This window comes from Salarias fasciatus, chromosome 22 (assembly GCF_902148845.1).
Source record: "Salarias fasciatus chromosome 22, fSalaFa1.1, whole genome shotgun sequence".
Lineage (NCBI taxonomy): Eukaryota > Metazoa > Chordata > Actinopteri > Blenniiformes > Blenniidae > Salarias > Salarias fasciatus.
In genome coordinates, this window is record NC_043765.1 from 27,052,206 (window position 1) to 27,058,205 (window position 6,000).

Consider the following 6,000-nt stretch of genomic DNA (forward strand, 5'->3'; position numbering starts at 1 on the left):
AGGAGGAGGAGGAAGAGGAGGAGGAGGAGGAGGAAGAGGAGGAGGAAGAGGAGGAGGAGGAGGAAGAGGAGGAAGAGGAGGAAGAGCAGGGGGAGGAGGAGGAAGAGGAGGAGGAGATGGAGGAGGAGGAGGAGGAAGAGGAAGAGGAGGAGGAGGAGGAGGAGGAGGAGGAGGAGGAGGAGGAGGAGGAGGAGGATGATATCCTCTCACTGTTCCAGACAGAGTAACCTCTATCAGAGCTCTCCAGACTCCAGGACTGATCCTTCCCTCCAACCTCACACTCCTCTCTGCCTCCCCTCCTGCTGCCTCCTCTGTAGCTCTCTGATAATTAACCCCTCCGCTCCGCTCCACCTCCCAGGAACATCCACCTCTCACATCGTTTCTACACAGCAGCTGATTCCAGCCTTCAGATCAGTCTGGATGATCAGGATGCGGCGGCTCCTCCTCCACCTGTCACCTTCCTGTTGTTGTTGGACAGTTTGAGCTTTCTGCTCGTTGAGTTTGTGTCCAGTTCAAGCTGAGAGAAATCTGATGGAGAGAAAGAGAGAAGTCCTCCTCTGACTCATGAGATGGATTTCTTCTGTCTGGACTTCCTGACATGTTGTTCATTCAGAGGATGTCTCATGAGGAAACTTTCTGTCAGACGTCTCTTGTCAGTCATGTTGGAATGAAGTGAAAGACAGACAGACACTGTTTGGTCCTCATCAGTCCAGCTTCCACCTCCTGGAACCAGGTTTTAGCCTCTGCTCTGCACCATGGCCCCCCCTGCAGGAAGAGAGACCGTCAGAAGGCTTTTCTCTCCAACAGGAGTCCTGACTGCTGCTCCTCAGAAACAGGCTGGAAGAGCTCTGAGTCCACACTCTGGGACTGCTTCCCCCAGGACAGCAGGCAGCTCTGGATGGAGGGATGAAGAGGATGAAGTGATGAATGAAGCCTCCTCTGGTGTTTCAGCTCACACTGACTCATTCAAAGCTTCAGACTTGGCTCAAAGTGTGTGTGGAGACGTCTGGAGGCTGTCAGATCACTGCAGCTCCCGGCGCTGCTGCTGGACTGGAGAACTACTGGAGGAAGAGTCTGGACTGATGGAGCTGATCCTCAGTCAGACTGTCAGCAGGTTCAGAAGACGCCATGTTGTTGGTATTGATGGGGTCAGAGGTCAGAGTTCAACATGCACTGATAATCCTCAGAGCAGTGTGTGTGTGCTGTGTGTAGAGTCGTCAACACACTGAGAGGAACACACACTGAATTGGTCTTTGTCTTTATTTTTATGTTTGCTGGTGAAGGAATATAAAGTAACTAAGAGTAATCTGGGATGTTTCTACTACAACTCCCTGTCCCGCTGGAGACAGCCTGTGGAGGGGAGAGGACGAGTCCACATCTGTTTCCTTCCAGATCCAGATTTTAGATGAACCTCCTGGACTCTGAGGAGCTGCAGCTTGAGGTCAGGGTCAGTGAAATGAGATCTGATCCTCTGCTTTGACCCACTGGGGCCAGTCCTGTGTGGATTCATCACTTAGTTCACTAGGTGGTCAACAAACCAGGTGGACTACAACACTGGAGCAGTGAGAAGGTTTTCCAGCAGCAGTAATCCTGACAGACTGAGTAACTTTACTTCTTCCTCTTTTGAACTCAGCATGTCTCCACTGTCTGATCCGCTGTAAACCTGACAACGGGACTCCTCTGACTTCCTGCTGGAGCTGGTGGGAGTTCATCTGCAGGGTCTGAATTCTATGTTTGGTTGTGAATCACGGACCACGGAAAGCTTTTCTCATCGCGTTAGCATCTGGAGGCGTTTTTTTTCTGTGCTCTCCAATAAGAACGAGGCTCTGCTCCACCAGATCTCCTGGCGGTTTGGCAGTAGTTTGATGACTCTGCTGCGTTGATCACCATCAGTTTAAAGTTGGTATCATAACTTCTCCTCTGTTGTTTGCTCAGTTGTCCAGCGTTCGAGCCCCTTTGTTCCAGATGATCCGCCATTTTTCATCAGATCATTTGATCTCATTTCATCGCTCCACTCGCTCTCTGGTCAGTGATACTTTGGCTCCATCTAGCGGCGCGGATGGGTATTGACATCTACTGTAAGTCCGCGATTATAACACGACCCCACTTTTGAGGATGGAATTTCTGGAAAAAAACATCGTCTTATATTCGGGCCAATACGGTAGTTTGCCAATTTATTGTAACATTCAGCTAATATCAAATGGACTCACAAAAAGTGTTTACATGTTGAACAGCTGGGTTTTGGGTAGTTACTGTAAGTAGCTGAAGTGGTCTAGTATGGACTGGATCAAGTCCTACAGTGATTCCTATTGATAAATGAGATTAATTTGCCAAAGCTTAAAAGCCATAATTAAATTGAGGACTATAATACCTTTAACTTTCCCCAGCAGATGGCGTGAAAATTGCAATAAAAGGGAATTAACTATGTTCTTATGGTGTCTTGCCAAAGCGATGAGAGCCTCTCTCATTCGCCGTCTCCTCCTCAAGCCCGCTCTCCGGTGTCTCCTCTCCTTAATTTGTGCCATTTGGCCATTAAAAGATGGATTAAAGAGCACCAAAACACAGAAAAGTTGACGGTTGGGTCCATTTCGCCAGTGATGAGACTCCCGTGGCAGGTGAGTGCCGCGAACATCAAAGAACATAACGTATCAATATAATAATTTAATAATATATTTTATTTATTCTTCAATGATTAGAAACATGACTAGGAAAGCAAAATGCAGAATAAGAGCACATTCCAAAAAATATTACGCCTTAGCGAGCTTGTGGTTACCATGGTACCGGCCGAGGGTCACGTGATCAGCGCTGAGGGGAAAGGTAGGGGGCTGAGTGTCCGAATGGCCAACAGATTCAGGACTCTATGTAGTGCACTATGTAGTCCAGCACTATGTAGTGACTGAGGGGTTCGGGCATAGGGCGCACATTCGCACACAGCCTATGGCGGCCAATCAGTGAACACAGACACAGAACTTCCTGTCTGTCACCCTTCAAATTAAAACAAAAATAAAATACATCAAAACCCATTTCATGCTGATCTGGTTCAGCACAGAAGTGGTGCTTTGGAAACCCCGGCGTTTGGGAGCCGAGGCCGAGGCTGAGTCCGCGGTTGGCGCAAACACATAAAGTGGTTCAAAGCTGGAGGCCTGATTCTGCACAGGAACCAGTTTGGTGGAAAAGGGGCTGCTGGACTGGAGGGACAGCTGTGCTCCACACATTCATGGCTAGTAGGGGAGTTGAACCCACAACCTTGGTGTTATTCGCACCATGCTCTGAGCAGCTGAGCTAAATGGCTGCTTCAGCTGGAGTGTGTGTTTCGTGTGTGTGTTGGTGTTCTTTGTGTTGATTTGTGAGACGATATGAAGCCTTGAAAAACCAACTGTGAAACACAGGAAAGACTCTTTAGTGGTTGAATCCAAACCATCATCATCACGGTGTACTTGATGAGTTTGAGCCGGTGGATTACAGTCAAGTCGGCACAAATCTAAGTCGGCACTGACCAACTTGGCACCGCCCCCGGGCCGTACGAAAGCCCGCATGAAAAAAACTGTGTAAATCGTGATAAAAAAGAGGCTTTTGGCCGAGTTGGTAAGCAGCTTACAGTTAAGTCGGAAGCGACCAACTCGGCCACTTGAGAGCCCCGTGGGGCCGACTTGGCTATGTGCCGACTTCACTCTGTGCCGACTTGACGGTATCCCCGAGCCAGTGACCTAATCATCCTTACAGGACCTGGTTGCCCATATTAGAGGAATACTCCGAAGATTTTGGACCCACGCCCTATCCCTGAGACAGGCAGCTGAGTCTACGGCTTCTACTGCTGTGCTCCGGTATATCCTTCCGTGGAGCACTGCGCATGTGCAGGTCTGTGGATCAAAACCTTATTTTAACGGATTGAAAAGAAAACCTGTCTTTTAAAATGTTTTATAACCATTCGGATTTACTTCACGAGCTAATACACCGTCCCCTGGACCACTGGAAGGAGGATTTTGTCCACTTTCGTCAGTCCGGCTGTTTCCTCTTCACCTCCAGCAGCTGAGTTAAGCTAACTATGATGCTAACAGCTGGGATCCATTTCATTTTGTCCGCCATTACTCCGCCAGATGCTGAATGAGCAACAACTGAGCAGTACTGAGGATGGAGCTTCCAGAAAGTAAGAACACACCGGCTTCTAGCACTGCCACAGCTCCAGCACAGACCCACCAGGCAGAAGACACTTCAATTTTACTGGAGCGTTTCTCAAAGAGCGAGGAAGGAGTTCGCCTCTTCTGTGCTCGTACATGGACGCACAGTGTTTCACTAAGATGCAGTTATGTCCAAGGCCTGCAGGGGCCGCTGTTTCTCATCAAACGTGTAAACTCCTTAATGCACCTTTAAACATGCGGTGGTACAACCCCTTCTGAAGATACCTGTCCTGGATCATTTTAGGCCAATCTCAAAGCTGCCCTTTATTTCACAGATCCTGGAGAAGGTTGTCTACCTGCTGCTGAAAAACCACCTGGACAATCAGAACATCCTGGAGGTCTTCCAGTCCGGTGTTAAACCCCTGCACAGCACCGAGTCAGCTCTACTCAGGGTTTTTAATGACATCTGGTGACTCTGCGGTTCTGATTCTGCTGGACCTGACTGCTGAATTTGACACCGTGGACCACAAACCCTGAATATCCCGACTGCAGCACCTGGTTGGCATCAGTGGTCCTGTACGGTTCAGGTCCTACCTGACAGACAGAGCCATGTGTGTTTGTCTTGCCAGTTCTGAATCCTCCTGAAAGGTTGTATAGAGGATTTTCCATGGAGAGAGAAATCCAGAGACAGTTAGTCCTTTTTGAAATGCTGCGCATGCATGACCCACACCCCCTCCCCCCCTGCTCTCTCCGGAGGAACGCCTCCTCCTTACGCAGAAAGTTCATGCCTGTGCGAGCTGAGTAGCATGTAGCATGTAGCAACTTAGCATCCTAGTGCTAACACATAGCTACCAACGTGTCCTTTTGAACAACACAAAACAGCGAATATGAGTAAAATCCTGCACTTGTGCCAAATCCTGTCCCTGAGCCGTCCCTGGTCTCAGTGGATCAGAGGAGGACGGGGAGGTTTGTGTGGAGCTGCAGGACTGGAGCAGACACTGGAGCTCACAGCTGATCTGTGTGTGGCTGCAGCATGCAGGCGTAAACAAACCCCCCCCCCCCCCCCCCCCCCCCCCCCCGGACTGTTTCATACAAGTCTTGTTTTAAGATTAAAACACACATTGTTTGTGGCAATTGTCTCAAGTCTACAGGTGAAAAGGTGTTGATAGCAGCAGCAGAGCCTGGCATGGTGGAGCGGGCTGGAGCGCGTGGGGGAGGGGGGACGAAAAGAGCGTCGGAGCATGACAGCTACGCTACAAATGCAGAGAGGTTGATTGACAGGTTGATGTTGTGGAACACGAACAAATACTATTGTAGCATTACGACACTGAAGCAAATACTGGGAACTACTTTTTCTTTTGAAATCACTACGCCCAGACGCCATGTTTAGTAAGTAGTTCCGTCTCAGCAATCTTCACAAAAAAAAAAAAAAACACCTCAATCTGGTAATTTTGCATTAATATTTCACAGCGTAGTGAATGTGTGGATTATAACGTGCCCACCAAAGTGTTTTGGGGTTGTTGGATTGTGTATTTGATGAGTTTGACGAGGGGAACAACAATACCGTCCACTTCCATTGTGTCCTCTGCGAAGCCTCGACTCACCTCTGGATCAACAACAGCTCGCCCTCATAAGGAAACAGGAAGCACGCTGTTCCTAATGACTCAGGAACTGCGCTAAATGGGCCAAATTGACAAAATGTTGAAGTATCGCTTTAAGCTAGATTCACAGATCAGCGCAGTGGTTCAGTCCGGCTTCTTCCACCTCAGGAAGTTGGCCAGAGTGAAATCTGCTCTTGCACGTGAGCACTTTGAGACAGTAATCCAGTACTCTATTACATCTGGCTGAATTACTGTAATGCACTTCATGTTGGAGTCAGCCA